Genomic DNA, 16170 nt, shown 5'->3' on the forward strand with positions numbered 1-16170 from the left:
GGTTGTTTTCAAACAAGATATAAGCGAGTGAAGTTTTCAGCTAAGACAGAAGCCTGTTGACCTGTGGACTGGAGGGGACGCCGTGACGTCGCAGTGTGGACTCATCCCAGGACTTTTCTCTGTCTTCGCTGTTTTGCTTCTCGCGGCTGATGTTTCCTGGACAGATGATGGATGTTGCTCCTGGTGAAGTTTTTCCTGTACAGTGTGCGCTGTAAGTACTTTACCTTTGTGATTTATATTATGCAAAAGTCTCCGCAGTATCACACTATTTCCTATTTTCTGTAATCATTTAATTACAATAAAAAATTAATTCCGAGCCCTTTAAATACTTGGCAAAACACTGTCCGCCTCACACAGATGGAGGAGACGTGTTATTATCACGGGCAGAACAGAATCACATTAACTAAACCTGGTCAGTTAAGAGAAAGAGGAAAACTAGACAGAAGTGAGGGCGGTAGAGCTGGTCACCAACCATCCTGCAGCAGATCGGGAGCTCCGCCGTCAGATTGGAGCTGGCTGACTTCTCTTCCCTTTCACCGCTTCATCCTTCGGCCTCTTTATGAGCGTTTCTTCACTTTCTGGAGGTCACGGAGTATAAAGAGCAGGAGCAGAGAGTACAGGACACACACCGCCCCGTGGAAAACGAGGTGACCCCATAAACCGCTCTTCTCATAGTGAAAATCTAAAAGATGGAGAGAAATTCAGGAGGTCAGGAAGATGTAAGACCAAAGCGGTGAAAGAGAAGTCCACCCAACACAGACTGACCCCGCCATCTGCTGCTAGAGCCGCTCAGTCACCACTCGTTCAACAGTCATGTACCGGACATTGATAGTGACAACCTGCCTCTATGTCAGGTCTGACAGGTTGTCGGACCGCCGCAGGTATGGGAGTCATGACACCACCAAAACGAGCGCAGACTGGAGTGAGTGGCCCCATGATTGATGGCTAAAATCATAAAAAGAGAGACACCAGGACCCTCAGCTGAAGAGTCACCGGCAACATGCTGAGGTGTAAGTGGGAATTTAATGTTTCGCCCCCAGCAGTTCGCCCCCGGGTACATTTCACCCCTGCACATTTCGTCCCCAGCATTTGGCCTCCAAGATGTTTTGCCCCCGCACATTTCACCCCCGCACATATCGCCCCCAGTTCGCCCCCGGATGTTTCGCCCCACGAAACGTCCGGGCGCGAAACGTGCGGGGGCTAAATGTGCGGGGCGAATCTTCCCGGGGGCGAAATGTGTGGGGGCGAAATGTACCTGGGGGCGAACTGATGGGGGCAAATTGCTGGGGGCGAAACTTCCTATAACCGGTGTAAGCAGCCTTCTGAGGAAAGGCTATTCTTTTTGCAGAAGCAATTCTGTAGTCCTGCCACTTTATAGCATGTGGCACCACTGGAGGCATTTTTGCAGAATAGAATACCAGGAATCAGTCAGCGAGCTCATTTTCTGATCTGTAACTCTTATCTCTCATCTCCTGAATCATCTTTCCCCTCCTTTCTGTCTCTGTAATATAGAATAAGTTACCAGCGATCAGTCAGTGAGACAATTTTTTGGTTTTAAATTCTTATCTCTCTTATCCTAAATCATCTTCTCCATCCTGTGTATTACAGTATACAGCACACTGCAGGATGAGTTACTAGTAGTGATGAGCGAGCATGCTCGCCACTATACGATACTCGCCCGAGCATCTCACTGCTCGAGATACTTGACGAGTACTTCCTGAATGTTCGGGTGGGAGCTCGGGTCCCTCCCCGCATGTTTGGCACTGTTTAGACAATGAATTAACATGCAGGGATTTCCTGCCAGTCACTGTAAAGCCGCAGCCATGTTGGTTGTGGGCATTACAGTGATTAGCTGGCCGCACAGTGTCATCAGATCTATATAAGACCTGGCGCCGCCATGCTCTTCACAGTCTACCCCGGAAACAGGCAGAGTATGGAGAGCTTGAAGACCGTGTACCGGGGAAGTCTCTCTCAGAATACAGCGGGCCGAGGGCAAAGGATACTAGCAGACAAGTTGTTGGGGAACACCTTTTTACTAAGAACAGGAACTGGGTTACCCCGACAATGCAAGAAAGGAACACAAATAAACTTCACACACATCTAGCTCAGGACAGCTAGGACCCCTGCGCTGCACAACTGACAGGGCCAGGATGTACTAACAGAAGAACTATAATTTGCCGACCCAGTGGTTCTGCCTACTGCGGTAACCGTGTGTTACCCAGAGCAATGATGTAATCAGATGGGTGCACAAGGCGGACCGTGGAGTGGTGCAGCGCAACAGTTCACAAACTTAACAACTCTATATGTTTACAATACTGTTATTCTAACTATAAACATACTCACCACTGGGGGGAGTCTCTAGCTAAGGTTCACCCAAACCTGCCTACAACTAATGTCTTTAATTGAGAACCTGTGTTTGGTGACAAACTCTTCCTGCTATTTGCATGCATGCATTCACCGGGATCCCTGTGGTGATGCCTGAGCTCAGGACTTACGGAACGTTAACTGTTGTCTGAAGAAGCTGTCTGATCATCTGATCGGGCACTTAGCTGGGAGACTGAGGAGAGGGTCCTAACTGAAAACGCAGTTTTCAGTCTGTCAGACTAGCAGAAGGCCCTTCACATCACTCAGATGCCCTGGGGGGAATCCAACTCTGCATCCAACCGTAGTCACCCCCCTAAGGTGATTCTTTCTCTTTGGCCAGAGTCACAGTCAAGGTTTCACCTTCACTCAAACGTCTGTTACGCTCCCAGCATGCTGCACACACCGAGCTCTTAGGATGCATCACCACACTGTCCTTCCTCTCCTCACTACTTGCATTTGCCAACTCACACACCATCAAGTTCACCATAGAGTCACTTTTAGAGGCAACTGAGACCTCTTGTGGCCGGAGGCTGATACTGCGGCAATGCCACACATCTCCTTCTCACAAGCTGCTGCTGCATCAGGGAGAGAATTGGTGGTTGGTTTAGTGAGTTATTCCACAGCGTTACAAGTCTACACTAACAGTCCTACTAAGGACTAATTCTGATGAATATTAATCCTGCTGATAGCAGTAGTTAGGTAGAGTTTGTGGAGAGCGTATACAACAGAATAGAGTCCATTGCACGTTCTTTCTGCTGCTGTTACAGATATTCATAGCCCTAGATATCAGGGCTAATAATTTTTTTGCTCTTAATTCTGATTATTTTGGGGAAAATCAATATAATACACCATTTTTACTGTTCCATTTGCTTGTTAGCAGAATACAGACAGATTTGGTTAATTATAATAGCATTGCTGTATTGTGGAAGCAGAGAAACCTGTCCATCATCAGACGTGATCCTATGTTACTGCGGTAATAATATAGACATTTTTGGGTACGTGACAAATATTAAACTCCATTAATAATGGGCAAGTCACATGGCAAGGGACGGGGAAGTGGACGTAGTGGTGATGGTGCATGCAGAGGCTGTGGCCATGGGCAAGATGAAACTGTGCCTGCTGAGGGAGCACAACAAGCACCCACATCATGTCACCCTACCTTCCTGTCCCACTTTGTAGGGGGCGGTGGAATACCACTCTTGAAGCCAGAGCAGTGTGGAAAGGTTGTTGGTTGTATAGCAGATAATGATTCCAGTCAGTTTGCCACCACCACCACCACCTTGTCTTCCACACGGTCCAGTCTCAGTAGCCGTGAGTCTGGACCACATATTCCTGTACATCTCTCTGCCTGTACTGTCTGTGCCCACCATAATCCAGGCATGACTATTGGACTTTGTTCTTATGGGACCCTAATGCCAATGTATACTTTCCACCGACTGCAGATTGATTTCAGGTAGTTACACAGCGCAGGTAAATATGAGCATGTCCAGAAGTTTCAGACTGTGAGAGGGGAACATGGTTCACTGGAATAGTGTTAAAAAATCATATAAGCTATGTAGTACGGCAGGCACTGCACACCCTATACCATCCTCAGAGCAGTGGGAATCCTCCTTCCTCCCACCCTGATCCTCCTTCCTCCCACCATGCCGAGTGCTCGGGGACAAGTGATCCCACACTTGGACACGCCGAAGAGCTGTTCACTTTTCCATTTATTGATTTGGGCCTCTCACCAAGCCCGCTTGAAGGGGGCATGAGGAGATCGCATGTAGCGATGCCCAAATATTTGAGCAGCCCCAGTCGCATGAAGGCGACCGTCGGAAAGTGCAATTACTGTCGCAAGAGGTGGATGATGATGAGACACAATTGCCAACAAGCCAAGAGGAGGCACAGGGAGCGTACGTGGAAGACGAGGTGGTGGACAATGAAGTCACTGACCCAACCTGGAAAGGTGACATGCATAGCGAGGACAGTAGTGTAGAGAGGGAGGGAGCCATAGCACCACAACAGGCAGGAACAAGCAGTGGGGTGGCCACAGACACATGGTAGGCAGCTGTTCTCCAGAACACCAACACGAGGGGAGTTGCCAGTCCAACTGTTAGGTCTTCCAGAGTCTGACTCTTTTTTAAAGACTGTCCAGTTAACCCCAAAAAGGCCATTTGCAACATTTGCATGCCAGTATCAGCAGGGGCAGCAAAACTACCAGCCTAACCAGCGGGTGACACCACTGCCTCTTCCACTGTTGTGCGTGCATGCCAATCCCCTGTCCATGGTGCATGCAAAGATCCCTCCCACCCTGCACCTGTCGTTGTACACTTGCAACAACCACTATCAGTAACCATGTCCATGTCCTTGTACCAGCGCAGCGTTCAGTTGTCCCTACCCCAGTCCTTTGAACGAGAGTGCAAATAAGCAGCCAACCACCCACAGTCCACAATGCTAAACTGCCACAATTCTCAACTGCTTGCACTGGAAATGTTGCCTTTTAGGCTCGTGGAGATGGAAGCTTTCCACAACCTCAAGGCGGTGGCTGTCCCTCAGTACTCTGTCCCCAGCCGCCACTATTTCTCCCTGTGTGCTGTCCCCGCCTTACATCACAAGCACGTGTGCCAGAACATTACCCGTGCATTCAACAAAGCAGTTACTGGGAAGGTCCACCTAACCACGGACACATGGACAAATGCTTGTGGACAGGGACAGTACATCTCACTGACAGTACACTGGGTTAATATTGTGGAAGCCGGGACCCAGTCGGACCCTGAGACAGAACATGTCCTCCCGATGCCGAGGATTGCGGACCCTGGGTCAATCAGGGTTTCTCCCACATTCTACAGCTCTTGCACCTCCTCCTCTTCAGCCTCCATCTCTGAAAATACCACATCAGTCAGAAGCTGGAAGCACTGCAGCACTGCCTCAGCCAAGCGGCAACAGGCTGTGCTGAAGCTAATATGCTTAGGGGACAAACCGCACACTGCTGCAGAGTTGTTGAAAGCTGTAACAGAGCAGGCAGATCTGTGGCTGTCACCACTGAACCTACAGTCAGGCATGGTCGTGTGTGAGAATGGCCAGAACCTGGTGGCGGTTCTGAGGCTTGGCAACCTCGCACATGCAACATGCCTGGCCTATGTGTTCCACCTAGTGGTTCAGCGGTTTCTCAAAACCTACTCGGATCTGTCTGAGCTGATTGAGAAAGTACGCCGCATGTGCGCCCATTTCAGAAAGTCAGCTACAGCTTCCGCCGCTGTGCTTCAGCAGCGTTTGCAGCTACGAGCTTACTGACTGGTGTGCGATGTCACCACACGTTGGAACTCAATGTTGCATATGTTGGGAAGGATTTGTGAGCAGCAGAGGGCAGTTGATGACTACCAGCTTCAACAGGCTGGTATTCAGTTCAGCCTCCGCACATAAGAGCTGATGAGTGGGCATGGATGTCTGACATCTGTGTCGTCCTCCAAAACTTTTAGGAATCCACCAAGATGGTGAGCGGCGATGATGCCATAATTAGCGTCAACATCTCTCTTCTTTGTCTACTGAAATGCTCTCTGCTCACAATTAAAGAGGAGGCATTGCAGGCGGAGCACGATGAGATGGCGCAAGGAACTTTACAGGGTGATACTACACAGCCAAGCCTCATCTCATCCCAACGTGGATTGGGTGACAATGAGGAGGAGGAGGAGAAGGAAGAGGAGCTGGTTTCCTGAGCTACAGACAGTACTACCCACACAACATTCATACCGTCTGTTCAGTGTGGATGGCCTGAGGAGAGGGAGAATGAGGAGGAGGACCAGGAGGAGGATGATGAGGAGGAGAGCATGGACAATCGCCCTCTTGGTCAGGACAGGGAAGTCTTGTCTGTTGGCAGTCTGGCACACATGGCTGACTTTATCTTCTGCTGCCTTTCCCGTGACCCTCATGTTGTACGCATTTTGGCCAAAATTAATTACTGGTTGGTCACACTTCTAGACCCATGCTACAAGGAGAAATTTCTATCTATCCTTCCCATGGCGGACAGGTCTAATAAATTGTTGGCTGAAGAAAAAGTAAGTTGATCCAGCTCCCAGGAAAACGTGTTTGATTAAAACCACATGGTCACTTTATTTCTGTCTATTTAAAATCCAACAATGGGAGCAAACACAGAAAAAGGAATAATATAGGGAATAACATAAAAACTCCCATACGCGTTCCGAATGTAAATATGTTCTTAAACTTGGTATGAATGAGTGTCTAGCGGTAAGCACAAGGTTTATATACCAGGTTCAATTGGTAATAATTATAGACAGTGCTGACGATGAGTGGGACAATTGCAAACGTAATCCACACACATCAAAACACAAGTGATAAAAGAACAACAGAAAAACAGTAAAAATCAAAAGAATAAAAAATTAATAATGCAACAAGAATTCTCTCTGACGATTGAGACCACGGGGGATTCTAGTATCTAACTCAAAAATCCAATAATCTTCCCGGTTGCGAAGCCTCTCCTGTCTATTTCCATAATGAATATGTCAGGGTATTCATGGCATCACCTAGAACAAAATCTAACTCACCCCGAGAAGAACAAGTGGCCTTAAAAATCTTATTGTCTAGATCTGACATTGCTAAAAAAAAATCTAATCATTAAGGGTATGTGCACACGATGCAGAAATGAAGCAGAAAATTTCTGCATCATTTCTGCATCTCCCTGGCAGAAAAAACGCATGCAGATTGTGCATGCGTTTTTCCTGCAGAATACATGCGGATCCACATGCAGATTGTGCATGCGTTTTTCCTGCAGAATACATGCGGATCCACATGCAGATTGACATGCGTTTCCGCATGCAGATTGACAAGCGCTTTCCAGGCGATTTTAGCATCACCTGGAAAGTGCTTGACAACTAGGTCACACTATATAAATCCATGCAAACAGCATGGATTTATATAGTGTGACCCGAGAGAGTGTATATACTTACCTCTGATGGCCCGCGCTGTCCTGCTTTACAAAGTTCCCGGCTGCCGGCAACTTTGAATTGAAAGACCTGCCGACGTCTGCGTCACGTGACCCGTCACATGACTCTGACGTCACCGCAGGTCCTACAACTCACTGCAAGTGCCGGGAACCAAGCGGGAGCGCTGTGCGGGCCGACAGAAGGTAAGAATACATTTATTTTTTATTTTATTCTTTTTTTACAGCTTTTTTAATGGTACCTGGGTGTGGATGAGACTCTCCTCTCCTCCACACCCGGGTACCATCCGCATATTAGAATGTGCCAATAACGCAAGTACAAATGCTGTCTTGCGGAATTGGCGCGTTCTAATGCAAGTCAATGGCGGCGAAATCGCCGCGTTTCCGCAAAATTAATTGACATGCTGCGGATTTTTGACCGCAGCGTTAACGCTGCGGAAAAATCCGCATCATGGGCACAGCACATGCGGATTTCCATTGGGGAACATTGCTGCCCTTCTACCATGCGTTTTTCATGCGTTTCCGCGGCGTTTACGCAACTGCAAAAACGCCGCGGAAACGCATGAAATACGCATCGTGTGAACTCAGCCTAAAACTGTTTTCAGCTTTTTGTTGACTCACAACTATTTTATATTTAACAAAAAAATGTATTTTGCAAAACAGTGAAGTTTCTATGGGGGGCTACATGTTCCCCCTCAGTAGCAAACTTAGTGATGGCTTGGAGGGAGGAATCTTTTCTATACAGCGTCCACAATCCTTTCTGCTCCTCTATTATGTTCTACAGCAGATTCATTGACGATATTCTGATTGTTTTGTGGTGATGATACTGATAACGTTCCTCATTTTCTCTCCTATTTAAACAATAACCAATTTAATTTACATTTTACTTGTTCTACAGACAAAACTAAAATAACCTTCTTGGATTTGGAATTGGAAGGAAAACATTTCTATGTATCTATGTATTGTTTTGAGTAGGCTATGTGGTAATGGGGTCCAATCTTTTGTGGAGACCCCTTACCCACATGATTTATTATGCGGGTCGTAATCTGTTTATACCAAAACCTATAGAAAGCCCTCTTCTGGGAATACTATTCTACATGCGGACAGTTTTCATCCTTCCCACGTTTTAAAAGCAACTAGAGCAAGAAGGGATTGCAGTGACCCCATTTCTTTCCAAAAAGAAACTCAAAATATTGAATCTAGACTTATAGCCAGAAAATATCCATCTTGGACTCTTAATCGCGCAAAGGAGATTGTCAGCACAAAAAATAGGAAAGACTTAATTGCTAGAGAAGCTCAGACTAATGAGAATGGTAAAAAGCCACAAATACGTAAGAATAAGAAAGATAACACTACAAGGGACAAGCAAATGCCAACGTTAGTCCACACTTATAATACGCATTTCACAGCGATCTCAGATATAGTAAAAAGAAATATTGACATTTTAAGAGAGGATAATACAATGGATTTAATTAAAAAAAAGGCATCAGGGTGGTCCCTCGTAGGGCACCAACAATTGGTACTAAATGAGCTCCTAGTTTGTATAATTCCACCCCAGTAGCCATTGGCACTTGGTTGTCAGTGAGCGGTTTTCATAAATGTGGACTCTCTGCAGGTATCCTCTGCCTCACAAAAAAAACTATTTTTTCTAATAATACCAATACTAAAACATTTCCTATTAAAGGTTTTGTTAACAGCAATTCAGACCATGTGGTCAATGTGACTGAATGCATCACCTGTAAATTAAAATATATCGGCTCCACTATGAGAACATTTAAAGTAAGACTAAGAGAGGATATATAACTCATTGTTCTAATCGCAGTGCTTCTAATGCTTCGAAGCATTTTAATAGTCATCATAATACTCTTATTACCTACATTATTGAACATATACCCTGACATATTCATTATGGAAATAGACAGGAGAGGCTTCGCAACCGTGAAGCTTATTGGATTTTTGAGTTAGATACTAGAATCCCCCGTGGTCTCAATCTTCGGAGAGAATTCTTGTTGCATTAATAAATCTTTTATTCTTTTGATTTTTACTGTTTTTCTGTTGTTCTTTTATCACTTGTGTTTTGATGTGTGTGGATTACGTTTGCAATTGTCCCACTCATCGTCAGCACTGTCTATAATTATTACCAATTGAACCTGGTATATAAACCTTGTGCTTACCGCTAGACACTCATTCATACCAAGTTTAAGAACATATTTACATTCGGAACGCGTATGGGAGTTTTTATGTTATTCCCTATATTATTCCTTTTTCTGTGTTTGCTCCCATTGTTGGATTTTAAAAAGACAGAAATAAAGTGACCATGTGGTTTTAATTAAACACGTTTTCCTGGGAGCTGGATCAACTTCCTTTTACTTCAGCCATTACTTGGGCACTGGCAGTAGCACTGATCCCGGCTTGAACTGAAGCAACAGAGGGGTGAGCTGGCATTTCTTTCTTCTAATAAAATGGGGCAGTACCAGAAGGCCCTTGTTGAAGAATTATTTAAAAAATTCCCATCTGAAAACGCTGGCGGCAGAGGTCACAGTCCCTTGGACAACCAAAGAGTACAGGCGAGAGAGACACAATCCAGCAGAGGCAGGGGAACACTGTCAAAGTTCTGGGAGAGTTTTCTCAGACCCTCCCATCGCACAGGCCCTGAGGCGCGGGGTACTCTCACAAGCAGGGAAAGGTTTTTGAAGATGCTGAAGGAGTACCTTGCCGACAGTACCAACATCCTCCATGATTCCTCTGTGCCTTATAATTATTGGGTATCCAAGCTGGATACGTGGAATGAACTGGCTCTCTACGCCTTGGAGGTCCTGGCCTGCCCTGCCGCTTTCGTTTTGTCAGAGAGGTTTTTAGTGCTACCGGGGGCATTATAAGTGATAGGGGTATAATTGTTTTAAGGATGTTTAGGATGACCGTAGGAACTATTTTCAAGGCCTATCTCTAACATTCTGTATGTTATACAGTATGTTCATGTACACCCCCCAGGGGTAAATGTTTTTCACCCCATGCACTTAGTGCATGGGCTTTACTTGTATGGGAGACCCATTCCTTAATAATGGGAAAAAAGAGTGTGAGGGGAGAGCAGATTGTGTGGAGAGAGAGCAGAGTGTGAGGAGAGAGCAGAGTGTGAGGGGAGAGCAGAGTGTGAGGAGAGAGCAGAGTGTGAGGAGAGAGAGCAGAGTGTGAGGAGAGAGCAGAGTGTGAGGAGAGAGCAGAGTGTGAAGAGAGAGCAGAGTGTGAGGAGAGAGAGCAGAGTGTGAGAAGAGAGAGCAGAGTGTGAGGAGAGAGCAGAGTGTGAGGGGAGAGCAGAGTGTGAGGGGAGAGCAGATTGTGTGGAGAGAGATCAGAGTGTGAGAAGAGACAGCAGAGTGTGTGGAGAGAAAGCAGAGTGTGTGGAGAGAAAGCAGAGTGTGAGGAGAGAGAGCAGAGTGTGAGGAGAGAGATCAGAGTGTGAGGAGAGAGCAGAGTAAGGAGACAAAGAGTGTGAGGAGAGAAAGAAGAGTGTGAGGAGAGAGAGCAGAGTGTGAGGAGAGAGCAGAGTGTGAGGGGAGAGCAGAGTGTGAGGGGAGAGCAGAGTGTGAGGAGAGAGCAGAGTGTGAAGAGAGAGCAGAGTGTGAGGAGAGAGAGCAGAGTGTGAGGAGAGAGAGCAGAGTGTGAAGAGAGAGAGCAGAGTGTGTGGAGAGAGAGCAGAGTGTGAGGAGAGAGAGCAGAGTAAGGAGAGAAAGAGTGTGTGGAGAGAAAGCAGAGTGTGAGGAGAGAGAGCAGAGTGTGAGGAGAGATCAGAGTGTGAGGAGAGAGCAGAGTAAGGAGAGAAAGAGTGTGAGGAGAGAAAGCAGAGTGTGAGGAGAGAGAGCAGAGTGTGAGGAGAGAGCAGAGTGTGAGGAGAGAGCAGAGTGTGAAGAGAGAGCAGAGTGTGAGGAGAGAGAGCAGAGTGTGAGGAGAGAGAGCAGAGTGTGTGGAGAGAGAGCAGAGTGTGAGGAGAGAGAGCAGAGTAAGGAGAGAAAGAGTGTGAGGAGAGAAAGCAGAGTGTGAGGAGAGAGAGCAGAGTGTGAGGAGAGAGCAGAGTGTGAGGGGAGAGCAGAGTGTGAGGAGAGAGCAGAGTGTGAAGAGAGAGCAGAGTGTGAGGAGAGAGAGCAGAGTGTGTGGAGAGAGAGCAGAGTGTGAGGAGAGAGAGCAGAGTGTGTGGAGAGAGAGCAGAGTGTGAGGGGAGAGCAGAGTGTGTGGAGAGAGAGCAGAGTGTGAGGAGAGAGAACAGAGTGTGTGGAGAGAGAGCAGAGTGTGAGAGAGAGCACAGTGTGAGGAGAGAGAGCAGAGTGTGAGGAGAGAAAGCAGAGTGTGTGGAGAAAGAGCAGAGTGTGAAAGAGAGCAGAGTGTGAGGAGAGAGAGAAGAGTGTGAGGAGAGAGAGCAGAGTGTGAGGAGAGAGCAGAGTGTGAGGGGAGAGCAGAGTGTGAGGGGAGAGCAGAGTGTGAGGAGAGAGCAGAGTGTGAAGAGAGAGCAGAGTGTGAGGAGAGAGAGCAGAGTGTGAGGAGAGAGAGCAGAGTGTGAGGAGAGAGAGCAGAGTGTGTGGAGAGAGAGCAGAGTGTGAGGAGAGAGAGCAGAGTAAGGAGAGAAAGAGTGTGTGGAGAGAAAGCAGAGTGTGAGGAGAGAGAGCAGAGTGTGAGGAGAGAGATCAGAGTGTGAGGAGAGAGCAGAGTAAGGAGAGAAAGAGTGTGAGGAGAGAAAGCAGAGTGTGAGGAGAGAGAGCAGAGTGTGAGGAGAGAGCAGAGTGTGAGGGGAGAGCAGAGTGTGAGGAGAGAGCAGAGTGTGAAGAGAGAGCAGAGTGTGAGGAGAGAGAGCAGAGTGTGAGGAGAGAGAGCAGAGTGTGTGGAGAGAGAGCAGAGTGTGAGGAGAGAGAGCAGAGTAAGGAGAGAAAGAGTGTGAGGCGAGAAAGCAGATTGTGAGGAGAGAGAGCAGAGTGTGAGGAGAGAGCAGAGTGTGAGGGGAGAGCAGAGTGTGAGGAGAGAGCAGAGTGTGAAGAGAGAGCAGAGTGTGAGGAGAGAGAGCAGAGTGTGTGGAGAGAGAGCAGAGTGTGAGGAGAGAGAGCAGAGTGTGAGGAGAGAAAGCAGAGTGTGAGGAGAGAAATCAGAGTGTGTGGAGAGAGAGCAGAGTGTGAGAGAGAGCAAAGTGTAAGGAGAGAAAGAGTGTGAGGAGAGAAAGCAGAGTGTGAGGAGAGAGCAGAGTGTGAGGAGAGAGAGCAGAGTGTGTGGAGAGAGAGCAGAGTGTGAGGGGAGAGCAGAGTGTGTGGAGAGAGAGCAGAGTGTGAGGAGAGAGAACAGAGTGTGTGGAGAGAGAGCAGAGTGTGAGAGAGAGCACAGTGTGAGGAGAGAGAGCAGAGTGTGAGGAGAGAAAGCAGAGTGTGTGGAGAGCGAGCAGAGTGTGAAAGAGAGCAGAGTGTGAGGAGAGAGAGAAGAGTGTGAGGAGAGAAAGCAGAGTGTGAGGAGAGAGCAGAGTGTGAGGAGAGAGAACAGAGTGTGTGGAGAGAGAGCAGAGTGTGAGAGAGAGCACAGTGTGAGGAGAGAGATCAGAGTGTGAGGAGAGAGCAGAGTAAGGAGAGAAAGAGTGTGAGGAGAGAAAGCAGAGTGTGAGGAGAGAGAGCAGAGTGTGAGGAGAGAGCAGAGTGTGAGGGGAGAGCAGAGTGTGAGGAGAGAGCAGAGTGTGAAGAGAGAGCAGAGTGTGAGGAGAGAGAGCAGAGTGTGAGGAGAGAGAGCAGAGTGTGTGGAGAGAGAGCAGAGTGTGAGGAGAGAGAGCAGAGTAAGGAGAGAAAGAGTGTGAGGAGAGAAAGCAGAGTGTGAGGAGAGAGCAGAGTGTGAGGAGAGAGAACAGAGTGTGTGGAGAGAGAGCAGAGTGTAAGAAAGAGCACAGTGTGAGGAGAGAGATCAGAGTGTGAGGAGAGAGCAGAGTAAGGAGAGAAAGAGTGTGAGGAGAGAAAGCAGAGTGTGAGGAGAGAGAGCAGAGTGTGTGGAGAGAGAGCAGAGTGTGAGGAGAGAGAGCAGAGTGTGAGGAGAGAGCAGAGTGTGAGGGGAGAGCAGAGTGTGAGGAGAGAGCAGAGTGTGAAGAGAGAGCACAGTGTGAGGAGAGAGAGCAGAGTGTGAGGAGAGAAAGCAGAGTGTGTGGAGAGAGAGCAGAGTGTGAAAGAGAGCAGAGTGTGAGGAGAGAGAGAAGAGTGTGAGGAGAGAAAGCAGAGTGTGAGGAGAGAGCAGAGTGTGAGGAGAGAGAACAGAGTGTGTGGAGAGAGAGCAGAGTGTGAGAGAGAGCACAGTGTGAGGAGAGAGATCAGAGTGTGAGGAGAGAGCAGAGTAAGGAGAGAAAGAGTGTGAGGAGAGAAAGCAGAGTGTGAGGAGAGAGCAGAGTGTGAGGAGAGAGAGCAGAGTGTGTGGAGAGAGAGCAGAGTGTGAGGGGAGAGCAGAGTGTGTGGAGAGAGAGCAGAGTGTGAGGAGAGAGAACAGAGTGTGTGGAGAGAGAGCAGAGTGTGAGAGAGAGCACAGTGTGAGGAGAGAGAGCAGAGTGTGAGGAGAGAAAGCAGAGTGTGTGGAGAGCGAGCAGAGTGTGAAAGAGAGCAGAGTGTGAGGAGAGAGAGAAGAGTGTGAGGAGAGAAAGCAGAGTGTGAGGAGAGAGCAGAGTGTGAGGAGAGAGAACAGAGTGTGTGGAGAGAGAGCAGAGTGTGAGAGAGAGCACAGTGTGAGGAGAGAGATCAGAGTGTGAGGAGAGAGCAGAGTAAGGAGAGAAAGAGTGTGAGGAGAGAAAGCAGAGTGTGAGGAGAGAGAGCAGAGTGTGAGGAGAGAGCAGAGTGTGAGGGGAGAGCAGAGTGTGAGGAGAGAGCAGAGTGTGAAGAGAGAGCAGAGTGTGAGGAGAGAGAGCAGAGTGTGAGGAGAGAGAGCAGAGTGTGTGGAGAGAGAGCAGAGTGTGAGGAGTGAGAGCAGAGTAAGGAGAGAAAGAGTGTGAGGAGAGAAAGCAGAGTGTGAGGAGAGAGCAGAGTGTGAGGAGAGAGAACAGAGTGTGTGGAGAGAGAGCAGAGTGTGAGAAAGAGCACAGTGTGAGGAGAGAGATCAGAGTGTGAGGAGAGAGCAGAGTAAGGAGAGAAAGAGTGTGAGGAGAGAAAGCAGAGTGTGAGGAGAGAGAGCAGAGTGTGTGGAGAGAGAGCAGAGTGTGAGGAGAGAGAGCAGAGTGTGAGGAGAGAGCAGAGTGTGAGGGGAGAGCAGAGTGTGAGGAGAGAGCAGAGTGTGAAGAGAGAGCACAGTGTGAGGAGAGAGAGCAGAGTGTGAGGAGAGAAAGCAGAGTGTGTGGAGAGAGAGCAGAGTGTGAAAGAGAGCAGAGTGTGAGGAGAGAGAGAAGAGTGTGAGGAGAGAAAGCAGAGTGTGAGGAGAGAGCAGAGTGTGAGGAGAGAGAACAGAGTGTGTGGAGAGAGAGCAGAGTGTGAGAGAGAGCACAGTGTGAGGAGAGAGATCAGAGTGTGAGGAGAGAGCAGAGTAAGGAGAGAAAGAGTGTGAGGAGAGAAAGCAGAGTGTGAGGAGAGAGAGCAGAGTGTGTGGAGAGAGAGCAGAGTGTGAGGAGAGAGAGCAGAGTAAGGAGAGAAAGAGTGTGAGGAGAGAAAGCAGAGTGTGAGGAGAGACAAGAGTGTGAGGAGAGAGCAGAGTGTGAGGGGAGAGCAGAGTGTGAGGAGAGAGCAGAGTGTGAAGAAAGAGCAGAGTGTGAGGAGAGAGAGCAGAGTGTGTGGAGAGAGAGCAGAGTGTGAGGAGAGAGAGCAGAGTGTGAGGAGAGAAAGCAGAGTGTGAGGAGAGAAATCAGAGTGTGTGGAGAGAGAGCAGAGTGTGAGAGAGAGCAAAGTGTAAGGAGAGAAAGAGTGTGAGGAGAGAAAGCAGAGTGTGAGGAGAGAGCAGAGTGTGAGGAGGGAGAGCAGAGTGTGTGGAGAGAGAGCAGAGTGTGAGGGGAGAGCAGAGTGTGTGGAGAGAGAGCAGAGTGTGAGGAGAGAGAACAGAGTGTGTGGAGAGAGAGCAAAGTGTGAGAGAGAGCACAGTGTGAGGAGAGAGAGCAGAGTGTGAGGAGAGAAAGCAGAGTGTGTGGAGAGAGAGCAGAGTGTGAAAGAGAGCAGAGTGTGAGGAGAGAGAGAAGAGTGTGAGGAGAGAAACCAGAGTGTGAGGAGAGAGCAGAGTGTGAGGAGAGAGAACAGAGTGTGTGGAGAGAGAGCAGAGTGTGAGAGAGAGCAGAGTGTGAGGAGAGAGAGCAGAGTGTGAGGAGAGAAAGCAGAGTGTGTGGAGAGAGAGCAGAGTGTGAAAGAGAGCAGAGTGTGAGGAGAGAGAGAAGAGTGTGAGGAGAGAAAGCAGAGTGTGAGGAGAGAAAGCAGAGTGTGCGGAGAGAAAGCAGAGTGTGAGGAGAGAGAGCAGAGTGTGAGGAGAGAGAGCTGAGTGTGAGGAGAGAGAACAGAGTTTGTGGAGAGAGAACAGAATGTGAGGAGAGAGAGCAGAGTGTGAGGAGAGAGAGCACAGTGTGAAGAGAGAGAGCAGAGTGTGAGGAGAGAGAGCGGAGTGTGAGGAGAGAGAACAGAGTGTGAGGAGAGAAAGCAGAGTGTATGGAGAGAGCAGAGTGTGAGAGAGAGCAGAGTGTGAGGAGAGAAAGCAGAGTGTGTGGAGAGAAAGCAGAGTGTGAGGAGAGAAAGCAGAGTGTGAGGAGAGAGAGCAGAGTGTGTGGAGAGAGAACAGAGTGTGAGGAGAGAGAGCAGAGTGTGAGGAGAGAGCAGAGTGTGAGGGGAGAGCAGAGTGTGAGGAGAGAGCACAGTGTGAGGAGAGAGAGCAGAGTGTGAGGAGAGAAAGCAGAGTGTGTGGAG

At 48.4% G+C, this 16170-nt stretch overlaps 1 protein-coding gene across 1 annotated transcript in view; it reads right to left on the minus strand.

Annotated features, from left to right (window-relative positions):
- Positions 1-390: 390 nt before the first annotated feature.
- The window catches only part of LOC141253134 (uncharacterized), a 135795-nt gene continuing 120015 nt past the window's right edge, over positions 391-16170 (minus strand). Inside the window, exon 6 of the mRNA XM_073670890.1 lies at positions 391-682. The gene's annotated coding sequence lies outside the window, so the exon portion shown is untranslated. The remainder of the gene's footprint in view (positions 683-16170) is intronic.

This window comes from Phyllobates terribilis, unplaced genomic scaffold (genome assembly GCF_046119375.1).
Source record: "Phyllobates terribilis strain yellow unplaced genomic scaffold, ASM4611937v1 Scaffold_2__4_contigs__length_985480577, whole genome shotgun sequence".
In the NCBI taxonomy this organism is placed as follows: domain Eukaryota; kingdom Metazoa; phylum Chordata; class Amphibia; order Anura; family Dendrobatidae; genus Phyllobates; species Phyllobates terribilis.